Source organism: Corvus kubaryi, unplaced genomic scaffold (genome assembly GCF_017639235.1).
Source record: "Corvus kubaryi isolate FWS band 111438036 unplaced genomic scaffold, C.kubaryi_AGA036_p1.0 67, whole genome shotgun sequence".
Lineage (NCBI taxonomy): Eukaryota > Metazoa > Chordata > Aves > Passeriformes > Corvidae > Corvus > Corvus kubaryi.
Window position 1 is genome coordinate 5,911,539 of NW_024582055.1, and position 20,513 is coordinate 5,932,051.

General features: G+C 40.5%; 1 long non-coding RNA gene across 2 annotated transcripts in view; it reads left to right on the forward strand.

Annotated features, from left to right (window-relative positions):
* Positions 1-20,513, forward strand: part of LOC121674280 — a 45,044-nt gene that overhangs the window by 24,215 nt on the left and 316 nt on the right. Inside the window, exons 3-8 of one of the 2 annotated variants that reach the window (XR_006019512.1) lie at positions 1,111-1,429; positions 1,847-1,974; positions 8,964-9,072; positions 9,166-9,319; positions 17,964-18,165; positions 18,694-20,458. This is a non-coding gene — a long non-coding RNA (uncharacterized LOC121674280). Of the gene's footprint in view, positions 1-1,110; positions 1,430-1,846; positions 1,975-8,963; positions 9,073-9,165; positions 9,320-17,963; positions 18,166-18,693; positions 20,459-20,513 lie in introns of those variants that run through there. The other variant, XR_006019511.1, reaches the window with a different exon arrangement.

Below are 20,513 nucleotides of genomic sequence, written 5' to 3' on the forward strand. Positions count from 1 at the left end.
GAAAAGGCAGGTTCTGAGCGTGACAAGGAAAATAGAAAATGCTACCTTGAGGGACTTGTGCGTGCTTGTGGTGCTCCTGAGGAACTCTGCAGAACAGTCATAAAGTAGTGTTGGTTTAATTAGTAAATATTAAATGCAATGGTAGTATGATTTCAATGGGAATTGGAACATAACCTGCACTTTTTAAACAATGTATCACCTGACCATGCAGTAAGTATGTGTTGAGCTCCATGGCTGCTATTTTAACATGTGTATATGTAAAGCTGCCCTCTTGTTTTGAGAACAGTAGCACTGGTTTCAATAGTGTCTATGCTCCTGTTTTACTTGCAAATTCCAATGGTTTCTGAGAAAATTGGAAACAACAAACTGCTAAAAAACGCAGATGCAAGCTAAAACTGGAATTCATTATTTGAATTAAGCTCTTATGTTCAGCATTTTCAAATTGTGATTACATGAGGTAATTGGAGTTGCTTCCCTTGCTTTCCATTTAGTCACTGTGGGTCTGTATTAAGACAAATTCTTGTGGTGGCTCTCCTGTCATGGCCAGGAACACTTCATTCCTCAGCCGTGAGTGGTACAGAATCCATTTTCCTGCCTTCCTCTGACACACTGGGGCTGAACTTAGCTGGAGGTGAGGCACAAGGCTCCAGGGGGACAGACCTTTGAGGTGGTACAAAGGGTTCTTTTTCTGGTGTTTCCCTGACATTTTTGCCTCCGTGTATATGCTTTGAGCATCATTTTGAGATGAGCTGGAAGTGAATTTTCCCCACAGGGATCTGTCAGATTTCCACCTTTCTCTGAAGCCTGGGAAGTTGCTCTCCTGCTGGAACTGTCAGGGCTTATGTCACTCAATCACTTCTCCGCTACTATTGCCACCTCAGGAGTAATTGTCTTGTCCCTGTCTGGGAAACAGGAGCCTCCTGATAGCCGCAGCACTTCAGATTAAATTCTCTGGGCTTTGTGTAGGTGAGTCCGAGGGAAACTAGAGGGGAGTTGATTTTTTTCCCTTGGATTTTGTGAGAGGATACGACTAGAAAAGTGGAACAGGAAAAAAAATGAAAAGAACACCGTCTTTTTCCAAAGGCAGTTTATGCCCTTATCTTTCTCCAGGGACACTTCTCCATAGCCTGGAGCCCACCTATGGAGCCTCCAGCCCCCTGTGGTCTCTGCAGAGGGTGGTGCTGCTGCTGCACTGCCTGGGAGCCGTCCCTCCCACGATGTGGTGGCTGAGCGCTCAAAGCCAATTGCCTTGGATAATCCCAGTGAAGGGCTCAATCCACACCTCGGCTGGAGCTGCCGCAGTTTTGAGGAGCCGGCGCTGTGCTGCTCACACGATGGCGCCCCATGAGGTGACAGAAATGCCACTGGCTAATGAGTGCGAGCTGTACAATGCAGGCGGCCACTTGTGGAGGAAAGCAATTAAGAATCGGTAAGCTTTTCTGAAGCTGCATTTGATGGCGGATCTAATTATTTTTAGTGGCTGGTAATTCTTTTGTATATCTTGATAATTCTGTACCTCTCCTTTATGGGAACATGAATAACTGCAGTTGAATTTTAAGAAGAACCAAGGGAGTAGGTGGGTTGTATTGAACGCCCATCAGCAAGATGTAATTCTAAGCTGTAAGAATAATGGCCTCCAAGAGCAGAGCTAACATTCCCTCGTAAAGAACTTTTAAATGAAATAAAATTCTTAACTAATCTTTCAATTTAAGGAACAAGTGATTTCCCGCCCCCCCCCCTTTAATTTAATGGAAACTTTGATTTTTTTGCGACAGAGATGAATGACTCAGAGTAACTCTTTCTTTCCCATTTCCTTTACTTTTGGTCCTTTTCTCTGCATCCAAAGGAGAGCAATGGAGCTAGTGAAGGGTCTGAAGAGCAGCTGAAGAAACTGGGGGTGTTTAATCTGGAGAAGGGGAGGCTTGGGGGGACCTAATCGTTGTCCACAACTGCCTGAAAGGAGCTTGTAGCCAGGTGGGGGTTGGTCCCTTCTCCCAGGTAACAAGTGACACAGGACAAGAGGAAATGGCCTCAAGTTGCATGTGGGGAGGTTCAGGTTGGATATAACCCAAAGGGTTGTCAAGCCCTGGCACAGGCTGTTCAGGGAAGTGATGGAGTCACCACCCCTGGAGGTATTTAAAAGATGTGTGGATGTGCCATGTAGGGACATGGTTTAGTGGTAGCCTGGGTTAGGGATTGGACTTGATCTTATGCGTCCTTTCTGGGGATAAAAATGCTGTTCAAGACCTTGAAACTAATTGCAAAGCAGTATCTGACCAGCCGGAAATCTTGGACTGTCTCCAGTATTTTTTTTTCTGTGATTGCTGTCGAGACAAAGCAGGAGTGTTGTTATGATCTGCAGCATGTGTTGAAACGTGTTGAAGTCCTCCTGTGTTTTTTGGAAACTTGTAGCTGGAAGTAAACGTATTGGTGAACCCCTGCCTTACTAATTAGATAAGATGGCCTCTAAGTCATGTCTATAAAAGCCCCTGTGGTGCTTATTAAAAAACATGTCCAAGAGAAGGTGAGGTGTGGGTATTGCAGGCTCTCTGAGCTGGAAAGGGAGTGTCCTCCCCAGGCAGCATTACTGTCTGGATCCTGGTGCTGCTATGAAGTCCCTAAGCCAAGGAAGCGTTTAGTTGTACCAAATAGGGCGAAGCAAATGTTGGTGCATTTCTATCTAAGAACCGAGAGTGCAGAATGTTTTCATAGTTTATTGCCACTCAACTTCTCTAAATCCTTCCTGAAAGAAAATGACACCTGCCCTTGCACATGAAGAAGCTGTTGAATGCCAATATAATCTCCTAGTGTGCCTCTTGGAGAGGGATCACTCCTTTTTATAGGTTGGTTTGAGTTGTGGGTGACAGCACAAAGTTACCATCAAAACTGCTGCTGCCACCAGAGGGTTGTTTTGATACAGACTTTTGTAGAAGTGCTCAGTAACAAGAAAATTTAAAAAAAAATTTCCAGCAATTTAAGTATTTCCTAATGCTTTATAGATGATTGACTTCAAATATGCAGAGGTGGCTATAAATGTAAAGCAGGATAACCTTATTACTGGTTTGGTTTTGGCTTTTTTTTAAAGAAAAAGAGATGCTAGGTTGTCATGGCAATATATGCTTTTAACAAATCAGAAATGATTATGCCTTCTTATGACTGAAATTTCAAGAAATATCTCATGAAGAATCTGTCAGCAGCTACAAATCTCAGGCAGAAATAAAAGCAGTGATTCTTCAACTCAGCAGTGGGGAGGATGGTACCTAGTTCAAAATTAATGGAGCCCAGTGTTCAAATAAAAGCTTCTTTCAGGGAAAAGGAGCCTTTCCTGAAAGCAGTGAGCTTATGGAAGTGAGCATCACTGCAGGAGTCAGCAGTTCCCCAGTTTGTCACAGCTCTGTGACAGCAAACAGTACTTACTCTGCTGTCCTTCACCCTGTGTTCACTGACCTAGAGCATTAGAATATGAGCAGTGCCCTCTTCATGGACAGGATCAGAAATAAATGTTGTCACAAGTATGGGTGGTCACATTTCCATTTGGGAACAGTTCTCACCCACTGGTGTGCCAGAGGGCAGGTGTCTGAGCTCAGCAACCTTTCTGTACCATCGCAGCCACTGGGTGAGTTAGATCACTGTGATCCCACCAACAGCTTTAGGAGGGCTTTATAACCTGCCACTGCGTAGACTTAAATGAGGAAATGAATCAGAGAGGGAATCACTTCAAGAGAAGCCCTTCTTCTGAGAAGTGAGCCTGACTTTGTAAAAAAGTCCTGGGACATTTCAGGTCTAGGAAAAACCCTGTTTGTCAATGCAAGTATTAGCACATTGTAAGAGAGGTGTTTCCCTGAGGGAGAAGTATGAAAAATAAACTACTTAAGTCCAGTCTAATAGTTCAAAACTTATTTGACTCAGTAAACTAGAAGAAAACTGGAAGCTTTGATTACAGTTTTGCAAACATAATGCTGTAAGGGTTATTCTTGCTCCTCTGTGACTGATTGTGTTGACAAGTGAAAATATGTGGAGTTAATGCTTCCAAAATGGATGGTAATGGTAAGCATGGTACTGTTCTCTCTCCCTGCTCTGTTCTCAGACTTCAACTCTCTTGGTGGTGCTAATTCGTCTCACTGTCTCCAAAGCACTGAGGATACCTTATTTTCCACGTGCTTTTCTCTCTGCCTGACAATGTGTGTTTATATCAATTTTTATATGCAGACTCTTCATGTTCCACTCAGGTTCCAGCATGGGAGGACACTGTTCTCAGAGGGAATGCAGCAAAGTTATTTAAGCAGCTCAAAAACAGGGACTGCCTTTCACTGGGCTGAGAGATTAAAGATTTAAACGTGGTCAGTCATTTCCCCTTGTCTCTTTTCTGTTGCCAAACATAACCAGTTTTAAGGGGAAGTAGTTTAGGTAAGGTCCACCTGTAAAAACATGAGGGCACTGTGGAAAAGACACCTTCCAGTGAAGAACAGGATAGAAATTAGAAGTGGTTCCAGCAGCTAGCTGCCATTGGAATCATACAAATAAGTGCTGTTTCCTGGGGAAATAATTTCAGCTGAAAACAAACCTAGGAATGCCTGCAGAAATCACTCTTACTGACTTTTTGTTGTTGTTGTTAGCTGTTTTCAAAAGTTTGAAAAGTTAGAGAAGGAAGGAATATTGCCTCAAGGATTTTACTCTTACTGTGGTTCTCAGGATTGGTGACATCTCCTGGGCCAGGCTTATGTGAAGTCTGTAAGACATTGCCAAACACCTGCTGTTTTCATTAAGTTTCTGCTGGTGGCAAAGTGAGAATGATTATCTCTTGAAATGAATGCTCTGTAGATACCTTCTCTATAATTTATTCTGAGCTGCCTTTTCTTAGTAAAAAATAATAATTTGAAGTTTGGGAGGAAAGTTATCATGGAAGTAAAAAGGTTTCATGACCAAAACCAAGTTTTCCCAGTTTCCTGGCAGAAATAGCATCTGCATGTATACAAATGTTGAGGTTAGAAGCAGTTGGCAAATTCAAATTCTTGGCTGTTTTTCTCATTTCCCAGTGTGACTGAAGCATTGCTGATTGTAATTGGAAGACTCCTGGCATTCCTGTTGAATTTATTGCTAGCCACAGGTGTTCAAAAAGCCTGATCCTTCGGTTTTGTAAAAGTCCTCATTGTTTGGACCTAGCAGTGGTCATGCATATACTGGTCACCTCCAGTTGTATCACTGGATGTGTATAGGAAGATGGTATCTGTTGTCCACATGAACCAAAGAAACTTACCTGATTCTTTCAAAACTTATTTTCCAAAAATATACTGCTGCTACCTTCACAGTCCTGCAGGATGTCCTTGCCAGCTTCCAAAGCCAGTTTAAGATCTTGGTCCCAACCTTTAAAAAAATTATTTCATAATTTCATAAGGTAATGGCATCAGCCACATATTCCTGAAAAATTTTAAATCCTCATTTAAATCTCTGTGCTTTGGCTGCTGTCTCAGTGGTAGGGTTGAAATCTATGAATCCACAAGACAACTGCGCAGCAGGGCGCAGGAGGCAAAATCAAGAGCTTGTTAGGCCAGGTTTGCCACCAAAGCAATTGCTTCCTCAATTGCATCCTGAAAGTTGAAAACAAAGTTACTTTGAATTGCATGTCAACAATTGTTGCCAAATCTTTCTGAGACATGAAATGGAAATGCTGTGGGTTATTTTTAAGCCGGAGTGCCTCTCAATGCTTCTTGTCTCTCCAAATCCCCCAATTAAAGGATGGTAACTTAGAGTTTTGAGAAGCATTGGAAACTTGTGCATGCATTTGTTCCTGATGTTTTTACTGGAAAAGGTCTTGAAAGGTAAGCCACTGCTGCAATAGTGACATGGCACTTGAAAGTAGGGTACCTGGAACACACCCACTTGAGTTGTATCTTGTAGTTTCACTGCAAATTCCATTCAAAACTGGATTCCAGGTGCTAATTTTTTTTCATTTAAAAAATTCACCATAAACCTATAAAATAAATTGGATGACATTTCCAGCTCTGGTTAGAAAATATTGTTAAAATCAATTAGGACTATCACTGTGTCAACTAGAGCCGTATGTAAAAACCTGAAGAGAGAATGCGATCAGTCTTGTATTAGAAATTAGTCATGAACTGTAAGAGAAAGAAAGCATGTACTGAAGTTTTCAGTCTTGGGAAGAATATTTATTGTTAGATAGCTGTAGCTGTCAAACTATTTACTGGAAATATGCCAGCCATAAGTACAGATTGTGTACCATGGGCAACGGTACCAGATCCTAATCATTATTCTGGGATAACAAATGTGATAACTGAAATAACTTTGCTAATTTAGGGAAAGGCTGCTACCACAGCTCCTTGAAACAAACCATATTCTTTGAGCTGCAATTTTTGGCATGTAGAAATCAGTGAAAAGACCCAGTTAAGTAATCGAGGTTGACCAAATGAAATCCCATTTTGGCACACAGTTACATGGGTTTGCTGAAAGGAAACTGGAGAATTATTTTCCAAGGGCAGGCATTGTGTACAAGGTTAACACACACACACACAAAAAAGCTGATTTGGTCCTCCTACCAATTATTTAAATTTTTTTTTTTTTAATCAGAGTAATGCATAAACTTGAGTCAAAGTTAATAAGTATCCATTTGTTTGCTATAATGAAAACTTTATTGCCCCAGAACTCAGTTTCATTAGTAAATGATGGTGCTTGTGTTTACCCCATGATAGACTTCAAAACTGAGAGATATTTACTGTGGTCCTGATGTGCCAATCTAAGTAGTTTAATAAGGGCTAGCAGATGCATGGTGGGAAGGAATTTCCTTTACCCAGCTGTACAACATGGGCCTATTTTCAAAGGTGTATTATCTTGTTTCACAACAGAGAGAAGAACCCAATGGCTCTTACTGCAACTTTGAATTCAGGCTCAGCCAAAAGAAGCATTCATTGAAAATGTTTTAAGCATAGTAAATCCAATACCTGGAAAAGGCATGTCTGGAATGGATCTACCTAAAATAAAAAAGTATAAAGTAATTCCCACATGCCAGCTAACTAGAGCAAGTTTTTGACGCTACTACGCTCAGCCTGTGACAACATTAAGGAATCTCTTTGTTCAGGGGTATTTGCCTTGTCTGTCATCACAGTATTACAGTTTTAATTACCTGGCAGTGTTTCTTAGGAGCTCATTCACATTTCAGGTATCCTTTCTGGTGGTGCCACTGTGCCAGCCCTCACTTGGGGCAGCCCCTGTGACAGGGAAGGCTCAGCCTGGCTACCATGGGCTACCTGTGAGAGGTCTGAGACAGGGCAGTGAAATAATAATAATAGCTACTTATTTATACCAGATTCCCAAAGGACTGTGGTACTGGAAAAGGTTAGGGCTTTCTCTTCTCATTCCCAGAGGGTTGAGAGCTGCATGGTGGTCAGAAGAGAGCAAAATTTTTGGGATTTAAGTGACAGGAGCAGAGGACAAAAAGGGATACCAGGCCAACCTAGCACTTGCTGTCTGACATGCTTTTTATTTATGCTGTATACCTCAGCTCAGTGAGTCATGCCTTTAAATAAGAACTGAACAGAACTGACAAATGACACATGTGAGGTTCCCTCCAGAGCTATTTTTTCCAATAAATAGTCAACAAAACAGTGTGTGAGAGAGAAGCTGACAGCTCTTTCCAAGCACACCAAGAATACTTAAGAAGATGAGCAGCTACTTTAAGCTGGGAAAAACTGATGTGGCTCAGGAGCAGGTGAAACCCTTTCTCCTGAAACATTTCTTAGGCATCTGGTTGCCTGTAGTGTTTCAGGCTTTTAGCTTGTGTCTATACCAATATTTTCAGTGAACCATATTAAAATGGAAAAGAGTTCCAGTCTAGGGCTCTGTGACATCTTGAGAGATGGCAAGAAAAAATGTGTTCTAAGTTTTCTGCAGTGCTCTTCTGTAGAAGCTCACGTGAGGGGACAGGGTAATCTCTGGAGTTAGCAGAGTTTTATAAAGCTAAGAAAAGATGGATCTGCCCTTCTCAAATGAAATCTTGAAATCTGGCTGATGGTTCTCTGAAGGTCTCAAATTTTATCACATATTAAATGCCAAGTGTCTGATTGCCGTGGTACTTATTTTGCCTCTAAATTAAAAAAAAAAAAATCCATAATAGCATCTTCTGGAAAATGCACTCTCTGTTTTTACATGGAAATTATAAGAAAAGGTCCTCAATGATACTTTCTGTCAAAGGCAAAAAGATAAGAATAAATAATGAGGACTGATATAAAGCAATGTGATTTAAAGCAACAGGAAGCAATCATGTTTTCATACCCAAATTTCCTTTCTTGTAGCATTCATACTTAATTGGTTTGCAAAGAGCAGCTGAGCTGCACTGAATGATAACATTTGTGGTGAGCTGATTTGCAGGGAATCCAAATCTACAGGATCAATTAATAACAGTTCACTTGGACAGCTATCAAAAAACTCCATTACCAATTCTTCAGTCAGTGACTTCCTCATCGGGTGGTTTTCATTCTTTATAATGTTGGTGCTTAATTAAAAAATTAAAAATTAAAATTAAAAAATCTTTTTCAGTTTTGCACTGAAATAGCTTGACTGTCATAACTTGAGGATGTGCAAGACAGAGAAATTGGAAAATAATACTTTTTTCCTGAACACAGGTGAAATTCAGCTGTGTCATTTAAAATCAGTGGTAACTGAAAACACCATTTCCATGTCCGGTAACCACTTCCTGCTCCCTCTCTCCTTTATCCCGTGTTTTTTCATCCCTCCATGTCCCACCAGCATAAGATGAAGCAGGTTCCTGCCATTTGTGAACGTAACTCATAAATGGGCCTTCAGGCAGAGGATTGGGCTTCCAGACAGGAAGTCAGCTGGAGCCTGCACTAGGGAAAAGATTCCTGCAGGCATCCTGCTTTTCCTTCAGTCTTCCTCAAGCCTCAGTTTGTCTGGTTACTGTGTCTTCCTGGTCTGTTTTTCCCTAGCAGATCAGAAGTCATTTCACAGCAGTGGCCTCAGCACAGCTGTCTCCCATCACACAGCTCTTGCTCCGTTTCTTGTGCCGGGGGCTCAGACTGAAGCAGCAGCTGATGTCAGGTAGGCTGGGCAGTGACACAGAAGGGACACTTCACAGTTGGACTTAGTTGTGTCTTAAAAGCTTTTCTCTTTCACATTCAATGACTCTTGTAGGTTTGGGATGATTTTTACTTTTCTGTGGATAACAACCAAGGAAGAGAAATTTCCAAAGCTTGTCAAGTGTTGTTAGCCTAGAACCTGAAGTCAGCAATGAACAAAAACCCGAGTCATCGAGATTTGGCAGCTTGCTGGAGCTGGGAATGACAAGGTATGATGTTTACTAATTACCATCTCTATTTTTTTTTGTCTGGGTCAAGTTATTATTTTTTTCCTTCATCACATTTAATATTTCAACATAATGGACTGAATAATAACCTAGAAAACAAAACACTATTTGGCTTCTCAGAATTGTGGGTTTAATATTTTACGCTGTAGTCAGCTTGAAAACAGAAAACATAACCAGGGAAATTAATTTGGTTTTGGGGTTGGTTGGTTTGTTTGTTTTAAGAAACAGCCATGCTCATTCACCAGCTTCTGTCACTCAGTGTTATTCTCTTAGTCTCCTATTCTCTCTCCCCTTTAGTCGTGCATTTTCAAGCTGAAGAGTTTTGGACATGGGAAATCTTGGTCCTGTTAATCATCCTTCTCCACACCTTTTCCAGCTTGGCTTGATTGTCTTTAAACTGAGAGTAATCAGAACTGCATCTCACATTCAACATATTGGTATTGCATAGGTTGATGCATTGGTAAGGCTTTGTAAAAATGTTGACTTTTCCTGATTCTTAAACTAAAATGATTCCACACAGATGAGTTTTCCAGCTTGCCAGGATGGGATATGAGCCATGGTGTTAGGAAAAGGAGGAATTCTTTAGACGAGAACTCTCTTCCCCATGCCAAGGTGCACGTTGTGTCTAGTAGCACACACTTTCTCTTAGGCAAGAGCTGATGGAAAGAAGAGCAAACCTATGCTATGAATTTCTCATGATGGGGGAGTTGTAGTCTAGTGGAAAAACCACTGGTCTAATGCCCACATGCCAAGCCTGGTTTTGTTTATGGAATAACCTTTAGGAAATAATCTCTCTCTGTACCTCAGCTTTCCCCTTAACAGCAGTTACTGCTCTCCATTGTCAAGCATTTGAATGTCAATTGATGACAGAGTCTGTGGGCCGTGCCAGGTTGCATTCCAGAGGCATCACAAGCACTTGCCATTAACTGTTGTCCTTATTCTGTCCTTTCTAACATAAGGAAGAGTTCCTTGTTAAAACCAGTCTTTGTTCACCTATGTTACATCTGCGACTGTGGCCAGTGGTTTGTTCTGGATATGGGGGAAACAGGAAAGCTCACACCTTAGGAAAACCCTTCTAGGAATTTACTGAAGAGGAGTTGTGCACTTGCCTCATCTGTGGCCCTGCTACCTGTGGCCCCCTCAAACACAAAAGCTTGTGTAAGGCGTATTTGTCTGAACAAATCAGCTGTTTTGGAAAACTCCTTGCACTACTAGGGAAACATGGATGAGGTGCTTAATGAACAAGTGGTTTAACTTTTGAGGATTTGGGAAACCTCTAACTTGTGTTCAGGCATAAGACTTTCTGATTTACTGGATTTTTTAGCCAAATGTCTTTGCCTATTTCAACTAAATAATTTGTTTACCCTGTAAAGGACTGGAACTATCCTTGGAGCCACAGTCAAGACACTCCTTGAAAAAATGCAGAGTTCTCTGCCACTGATTTCTTAATAGGCTGAATATTTCCTGAACCTTTTTTCCATATAAAATGATCTAGAAGTCCATGGTGAGCAGTGTACAATATAACAATAACTATGAAATATTAAATGGCAAAGATTTGATTCACAGTTCTATTTTTCTTGTCTCTGTTACGTTCAGGAAAAAACTCCTCTGATATATTTCCTGGTGTTCACTTTGTAAACCACTCACATTCATACAGAACAAAGACCACAGTGGCCCTGAATACATTTCTGTAATGTGAAAAATAAATGGTGCCAAAAAATGCTTATTGATACTGACACTGTTTAAAGATCAGATTGTTCCATTGCACTTCAGTTAAGATTCCCAGGATTTTTTACACAATTAAATCCTTAATGCTTTTTCTTACTTACTTGACTTTTTTTATCCTTGGAGTAATCTGAAGAAGTTGCTACCTCTACAAATAACTCTTCTCTTATGGACAGTTTAGGTACCTATAAAAGATTCCTGTTGTTTAATACTGCCCCAGTGCATAAAATTTTCCAAAGTTCTGGTCCTTGGTGGTTGCATCTACCTAGGAGAGGTTTTTCTTGTTTCAGCCTTAGACTGAAATTCTGTAATGGACAATGAAAATTCAACATGTCTTTTTCTAGTTGATTATGACATTTGGTTATTCAATAATTGAATATTTTTAATTCTTTTGTAGCTAGATTCACTTTTAACTTGTTATTTAAAAGCAAGGCATAACCTAGTGGTGATTGAAGGGGAAGATAAACTCCTTTTGCCCACAGGGACTGCGAGAGTGAGACTCCATCTCTTCCCACTCATGTTCTCTCCCCTCAGTCTTCTCCTTGCCAATGCTTTTGCCAGCCCAGTGACTACCTTGTCAATCTGCTGTGACTGTGTGACAAATTGTACCTATTCCTACTGTTAACCTTATGTGACGTTAAGTGACACTCAATTCATGGAGATACATTAACTGAAAATAAATTACCCAGTCTGTCCCAGAAGTCATCACCATCACCCAAACCCTTAAAAGCACAAAATTCAGTTGCTTCTGTATGCTGTTGATCCTGGCATTTTTAATATGCTTTCAGTTAAATGTCCAAAATCAGTTTATTTATAAGAATTACCCCCTGGAATCTGCCTGTACCTTGAAATCTGTGTGTTTGCACATACATCCCCTTCTTTAAATTTTATTTTTGGGGACAGCAGGTGGTAACAGCAATAGAAGCAGCAGAAATGCACTAGCACAAACCTCTTGCTGTGTAGCACATGACGCCACCCTGTCTAGCTGACGTTATGCAAAACATTAGAAAGGAAGAAGAATGATTTAATATTCTAATTGAAAGAAAGAAATTGCTCATTCGGAGCAAGCTGATCTAATTTAGAATAATAAGGATTATGTGAAATTAATCACATCTAACTAAACCATGGTGCAATAGCATCGTAGCAAGGTCACCACTCACAACAGTATTAATGCTTAAATGATACCGAGCTTGCAGCCAAAGAGCCTCATTCGTACTCACATGAGCCCCACATTGCCCATGGCCTGGGATTTATCCTTGAATACTGCGTGGATTGTTTGCAGTAGAGTGGCACACAGGGTATTTCATGAACGGATTTTTTTTTAATCCTTTCTGAAATACTGTGATTATCTTTTAATTAGGAAAGTGCTGCCAATCAGACCAAACATGCAGGAGGATCGAATGTTTTTGTATATAATAAAACCCTCTGGAGTTTAGAGGGATAAATTCAGCTGCTGCTCAAATCATGGCAAAGCAGCAAACTCCCAGATCAGAGAGGGTAGGAGTATCCATTTCCTGAGAGTTTCCTACATGGTGGTGCCTTTCACTGGGACTAGTACTTGTTAAGTCATCAGATTTTTTCTGAAAATCTTCTGTAAAAGTGTGATGGTTTTAATTACCTTCTCAGAGAAAGTGCAGATTAATCACAGTAGGAAGACTCTTACATGAGAACAAGTCTGAGAGTTTAATTCTGATTTCATCAAAAAGAATAAGAAATATTTTATCTCCTGGTGGGCAGCCTTGATCTCACTCTATTTACTCTGAAAGCTCTTTTGTGGAAGGGAATTATGACACCAAGCAATACTACCAAATTTTGCTAATACTTTTATGTTGACCTTCCCTAGTTATTTCTGTTGCAGTCGATATTTCCAAGATTTCTTATTCTATTCATCAGCTTTTTCCCCAAGTAATTTCTCAGCAACACTCTCTTGCATTTGAAGTGGTTCTTTTTCCTGTATAAATCCATTGTAACTTGTAAAAGGATCTTTAAAGGGTTGCAGACACTAATCTAACATAGAAAAAAATCATTACATGGAAGTGAATGTGGCATCTTCTGTTTACCTACTACTGTTGGCATTTGGTCCAACAGGAGTTGTGATTTTTCAGTGTTTATGTAAGACAAGGGTAAAAAGGGAGTCAGTCAATTGCTTTGCTCCGGAGTGTGAAATATGCAGCCTTTAAAGCTTGTAAAATGCCAGAACATACATGAACTACTTTCAGTATCTTTTCAGAAAGCAAAAGCCATTCTTGGAGATGCAGCAGCTATAAAGCGTGAAATCCACTAAAGCAAAATGTGGGTCATTGCCATGAAATTGCCAGCAGTGAACTGTCCTGAACTCTGCTACAGATCTCAAGCTCTTTTGGTGAGCTTTTCAAAAGATTAGTGGTGAATCAGTATTTTCACTTGGCCAGAAGGTAGGATTCTGATATCTTGCTTACAGGAGTTTAATGAGCTCATTTCACCTTTTAAAGTACATTTTCTAACAGGCATTTCTCTTTCAGAAATAATTTAGGGTAATTTATATCACTCAACACCTGACATATAGAACTGCAGCATTATATTCTTTAGAAAAGAACCTTCCCCAAGGTGTATTTGCTATGTGACAATGAGAGACTGAAATTTTATCACAGGCCAAAACAGCTTAAATCTCTACTTGACAGCATTAAATTAATGATTATTAATAGAAACATTTAAAATTATTGAGAACATTACAGTATGATAATCTTCATATCACAGTATTTTAATAATAATACACCAAATCACAACAGTAACTTAGATTTAAAACGCGAGTAACAGTTCTCATAAGCGCTTTTTCCAAAATGGTGCAGCTTCCCTTTTCAATCCCTCTAACACCATATTCTGCATGTCCCTGTGGAGGCTTAGATCCAAAGATTCTCTCAATTTTAAGCTGACATTTAGAACTGAATCAGTTGTTTTGTGATAAGTAGGTCTTTACTTGAGAACCAAAAGAGGCAGGTCACTGTGGTACAGACATTTAACACCATATTTTGCAAATGACAAAGCTGGGTACTAGCGTCAATAGAAAGGAAGGAAATGAGAATTGGACAAGCAGAAAATGATATTACTGTTATATTTTATTTCTTGAATGAAAATGTGGAAATGACTGTGTCTGCTCTTAGATGGGGAATGAATTCTGGTGCAAGATAAATAGAATGCTAACAGCTAAAAGCTGTGCCAGGTAATTGGCCTTTTACAATTAGATAAGGCGTTGTGTGACAGTCAACCAAAGTCTTCGAAATTACTACAAAAATGGTTACTTAAAGTGACAGAACAAGCAAGAGATATTCAGACTTTCTAATATATTTGGAGCTGAACGATTTTAGCTGAAAGAAAGTGCTTGCTCTTGCAAACCTTTCTCTGTAGGTGCAAATGAGACTTACAGGAGATTTAGAACTGATTTTTGGGTACAAGTCATGTGGAAAGCATTGAAAGAAATGAAAATGACACGAGGGCTACAAGGAGTGAGGATATTTGCATCACGGTGCTGTTGCCCCTGTCTCCTGATGCTCTAGGAACAGAAATAGATTTGCGGCTGGCCTGGGAGAACACTGCTTGTTGTGGGATTTGTGACTATTCCTAACAAATGGGACTGGGCCAGGGTTTAGACTTGATATCAAATCGGAAGATGAGGAAATTTAATTTCATATCTAGGCAAACTGTGGCAGTTGGTAACTGGTGGCAAAAAATAGCTGTTTTTCTGTGTATGTGGATAAAAGAGAATAGCAACTGGAATTGTCAATGGAAATGGAAAAGATTTAGTGAATTGAGGATGGATGAACTGCTGCTCAGCACAAGCACAAGGAAGGAATTTAAAATCCTGAACAATATATGGCTTAGTATTTTGGCACGTATATCAAATGCTACTTGCACATCATCACTGTTTAATTTTTTAAATTAAATCCACTCCTCAAAATAACCCCAGATCCCCACAAGTTAGCTATTATGTATAGCTTATGTAACGTTTTTGAAGTTGTGGAACTGTTGACTGTGGGGTATGCCCAGCCCCCGCCCTGGGGGGACGCCTGCTGAGATAAGGAGATTGCTCATATCTCCCGGCAGAACTCCCCTGGAAAGGCAACCACTTTGCAGTTGCGGCGAGAAGACGACAGACCCAGAGTCCTCTGGGAGACCCTATGCAGATCCTTTGTAACCCATTGGCCCTTACCCTCTGATACCCACCCCCTGTATCCCTGTAAAGCTACCGCGCGCAGGGCAGCCACACGAGCCTGTCGTCTCTCTCTGTGGTGTGGCCTGGAGGTTGCCCTGCAGAGCTGAGCTGAAATCACGAGCTGACAATCACTAAAGGGCTGACAGCTTCTGCACGGGCCCTCCTGTCAGCAGCTGAGGGAAGACACCGGGCTTCGGGAAGACGATCTCTTTCGGGACCATCTCTCCTGACCGGTCACAGCTTCCTCAGTCAGAGCTACTGACCCCACACCAGTTGCCATAGTTGACCATGTTCTTTTCTTACTTCATTTGCATGAGGAAAGGGAATAGGGGAGAAAAGAAAGGAAAATAGAAAAAGTACATGAAATTATTTCCTTTGAGCGCTGTGCTTGCTGCAACTTATTTTTGATTCTACAAGTTCACTAAACATTATTGGATGACAAATGGCAGGAGGAGTCAAAGTATCTAAAAGAATAAGTCCTAGTCTAGCACAGACTTAGTTAAAAAGAGTATTCATTTGCAGTAGGAAGAAAACCCAGGAAGGAGCCCAAGGGAAGGTTGTCAGAAGGTGGGGTAGAAGTAAGTGGAGGTAAGTGTCGCATGCACCAGGAACTATGAGAAATGTGGTTCTTTTGAGGGAAGGGAACAATTTCTCGAGGTGATTTTAAAAGGCTCTTGCTCAATGAACCAATTTTCGTGTCAGCTGTACAATTTGAGGGGCTGAGATCCAGTGCAGAGGATAGAAACTGTAAATCAAATAATGTCAGAACAGCCTGAGCAACAAAGTCTTGGTTTGGGTGAGCCAGAGCCTGCGCTGGGGTGGGTGGCTACTTTTTCTCTAAGACATCAAGTTAGTCTCTGTTCATTCTTCACGGGTGGCAGTGGCAGGGTCCCACAGGGAATTGTTGGAGTACCTGCAGCCTGGTGAGGCTGGGCGTCCCAAGCTTAAACAAAGACCAGTCCATGCATGCAGTTTTCTCATTCAATTGCTGTATCAAATATGACCAGCAAGCTCTATGGGGCTGTAAGGTTTGTCCCCCACCCCACCATGCACACACTGTGCAGTATCACTGATAGATGGGTTATAAAGCTCAGTGGGGATCACTAAATCTAAAAGTGTAGAGACACAAGGCTTCACAAGAATAAAGATTACCAGCCAGCAGTGTTTATCAGCAGAGCCACACAGTGGGAGACAAAACATTTGCAGTTAAGCTGGTGTGCTAAGTTGACATAATTAATTTTCTGTTCAGCTACTCCAACATACTTTGCAACTGTGTGCTACTCTGTTTTAGGGATTGATGCTTCTCGTCATAGATATTATTTCTTCACAAGTGATGGAACGTAAAGCATGCATAAAAATGAGACAATAGCCAAAATTAACTATACACTGATAAGACAACTTTGAGCTGTATCCTTAGATACCAAGCAAGATTCTAGTCCAGTGTCGAGTTTTCCCTTTTGCAAGATAATTTATGGTTTGTTTGTCTAAGTGTACAAAAGCATGTAAATCTAAAGCTGAAGTTTTAGCCTCAGTGCTCCCTCCAAACACATGTTCTCAACAACAGCAAATGCTCTATCTAAATTTAAGTTTTAGAGGCTGCTTTGACAATGTTAAAAGCCACTTTATTTCTGACTTAACCTAAAATTACTTAGTGATGATGGTAAGCTGTTCCATTGCTTTAAAGAATCATCCTAAAAGTTGTGGTACTGATCTGGATTAGTGGGGAGTTCATCCCCAGCATATCTACCAAAGGATCCAAGGCTAGTAAGGTTTACTAGTCATTAGTTGCAGTGGCTGTTTAAAAGTTGGTAACATGGATCTGAGTCGTCTCTTCCAAAGTATTTTGACGTGTTAAGGGAATGGAAGAGGAAAGGAAGTCTTTTGTTAGTAGTTTTGCCATCTATTTCTTTTGCCTGAACTAGACAGTATGAATAGAGATTTGAAAGGGAAAAAAAATTATTTTCAAATTTCTGGTTTAGGATTACACAGTAAGCATGTGCTTTGTCAGTGTTCCAAATATGTGCTGCTCACAGTTTTTACAAACTTCATGCTCAGTTGTCAAAACTTATGCAAAACTATGACTGCACATTCTTTGTTGTCACCCCTTTTTTCACGGCTGCCAGACGTGGATCTTTTTGCGTGCTATTAGAAGGGAAACAGAGTGCAAGTACAGCTTCTTTCCTCTTTGTGAGAAACAAGGTTACAAACTGACTATCAGGATTTCCCAGTCTGCAGAAAATTCACTGTCTCTTTTGAATGAGGAGGAAGTGTCATGCAGATAAATCACGTAGGCAAAAAAGAAATTAGCATATGGTAGCATGAAGCAATGAGTGGTTTTGACAGAGTGCACTCTGTCAGCTTGTGACCAAAGAATACACAATCCTTCTGAAAGCAAAGGAGAGTTACCCAAGACTTGATCTGTGTTCAAGTTGCAAGTTTTTTCCACTGGGATTCTAGATACAGAAGTAAAATATTTCTAGTCACTTTATTAGTAGGAGGCTTAATTTTTTTTTCAATTAAGAATAATGAGAAATGTATTGTTTCCATATAATCAATTATTTACTAGAATATTTTGGGCTTTTTCAAACCCTGCTTTATAGTCATAAATGCATCAGTTTAATAAATAATTGTCAAGGGAACGGAACAGTGCCTTGTAATTTATTATTATTATGTATGGGCTACTAATAGTCCTTTTTTTTTCTTTTTACACAGCGCACTACAGCTTCTCAAAATTTAGAGCAGAGATTAATTTGTTATTGCAAAGATTATGTAAAGGCATGACCCATGTCCCATTGATGCAAATATCAGAACTCCATAGACTTCAATGAAACCAGAAGTGGATTTGGAGGTTGCTGATAAGAATTAGGAAAAATCATCGTTAAAATCTGAAAACAGTCATGCAGGACAAAGCAAGGTATGTGTGTATGTATATATTTTGGTGAGCAAGGCAGCAGGGAAGTTGCTCAAATCTTTGAATTAGTAACATCAATTAAAGAAAAAAGGCCCCTTTTGTTTGACGAAGGAGTTTCATACCTTTTTGGCTAAGCACACTTGCACTTTCCAGTTTTAGACAAAATATGTTTACATGGCTGGTGATTTCACCGATGAGCTGAATGACAGTGGGGAGAGCCACGGCAGTCCCGCACGGCTTTGCTTTGTGGCTGCAGGAAGCAGGAGCAGCTGGAGCAGCTGGGCATTGCAGGATAAGGCAGAACACAAGATGCTGCCCCGAAAAGTAAACTTTTCACTACCTGCCAATTATTTGTAGCCCAGGGAAGCAGAGAAGTCATTTCAGTAATTTCAGCAGGTTTGAGATGAGGTCACCTTTTGTAACTCAACCCTTTTAACTCCAAATACAATTTAATTCGAGTCAAGGAGCTGGGAAATCCAGTTACTAGTGATTTGCCCTACAACCTGTATGATGTCCCTGCTCTTGTTTCAGGTAAGAGGATGGATAATGCTCAAAGAAAACGAAAGTTTCTGTAAATCCTACATTTATCTTCTCCATGTAGGTAAGTATTAACAAGAAAAGTTATCTGTAAAATTACCTACATTGTGCCTTTGCATGCAAAAAGCCTGTCTAAATCTGCAGTAGATGCAATGGCACCCTTCCATAGCCTACAGCTTCAAGATTTGTTTATATTTGATGGAATAACCATTCAGATGTTGTTCATTTTTAATGCTGTTTTATAAACTGTAATGAGCAATCATAGTAATAAAATGAGGATATATGAAAAAACAAATGTCCATGCTAACCATAAACCCAGACTATATCTGCAGTATTTAGGTGAGAGCTTATTCCCATTTATTTGTTCCCGATACACTTGAACGCTTTTTACAATGAACAGCACAACAACTGCAGTCCACGATGACAGACTGGCCTCCAGGTTTGGCCCTTTATCTAGGATAGGAATGAAATCTGCTGAAATGCATCTGGCTTGTTTGTTAACAGAAGAGCTCCTAAATGAGGTTTCTGTTACCAGCACAATGTGGAGGGGTAAGAGGGAAAAGAGGTACAGGAAAGGATGTGTGAACAGAGTACATAAAGGTGGCTTCAGGCTGTACCTGGTGTAGTTAATGGATAGTACAAGGAAAGGTGCTGGGAAAATTGACCTCAGAAGAAGTCAGTCTCTGTGATATGGAGTGTAAGCTCAGCAGGATCATTATGGGCCTAAAAGACCAAGCTTTTCTAGCCAACAAGGCAAGCCTTAAGAGCATGTGAAAGGGGCTGCCAGCATCTAAGTCAGTCTAACGAGCAGTTGCCTTCCAGAGCAAGGCTTAGAAAGCCTGTCAGAGAGGGAGCCTGATGACATTGGTCTCAAGTGGAAAACACATGGCAATACTGCACCAAAGAAAAGTGACATCTCCTTCCACCACGGGATAATAAAGACAGTCTTTCCCATGGACCTACACCTTAAGAGAGGGTCGTCAGCACTTGGAGGACTGAACCAGCACAGGGTAGTGCAGGCATTTGAACTTCTCTCCATTGATTTCCACTTAATGGAATTTATTTTTTTCAAAGATGACACAAAATGTCTTTGGTCTTGTTGAGCATATTTATTTTGCTGAGAATGGATTGGTGGTGAACTCTTCCTTCTCCACTTTTCCTCGGCAAGCTAGAAACTCTATAAATAGACAGCCTTTCCTTCATTCTTTTCTATACTTCCCTTGTACAGGTAAAGTTATGTAACCGGGGCATGGAGCATGTTCTATACAAAATCTAATTTTGCAGCATTGTCCCTGTTGATGTGGTTTCCCTATGAAACATCTACCTCCGTGAGGGTGGGAAGTGTTGCCGAACAGGTTTTCGTATTCTTATTGCCTTCTCTGGATACTTTTTGGTAATTTCTTATGTGACTGATTAAAGCAAGTTGCTATTCAATGTCTCATTGTACAGTACAAAGGGGATATTACCTGTTCTAGTGAGAAAGCTGTACTGGGAAATTTAAATCAGGCTGGAAGAGAAATCAATGCATATTTTCAACTTGGTCCCTCTGTCAGACCTTATCTGTCATTATTATTCACATTTAAACTGCAGAGGCATTTTTTTGCAGCCACTTAGCTGAGTGCACCTTAGTAGCCTCCATGGCCTTACCTCAGTAGCCTCGCCAGCCAGGTTGTGTGGGATGGGATTCTGTCACGTCTCCTCTGGCAAGAGCAGCTGTACTGCTGGGAAAGGGGTCTTCAGGAGCTTCCTGTCCTATCAAGTGAGTTCAACGGCCAAAGTTTGGAAAATTACTTTTCTATTTGAGCTTTGGGAAG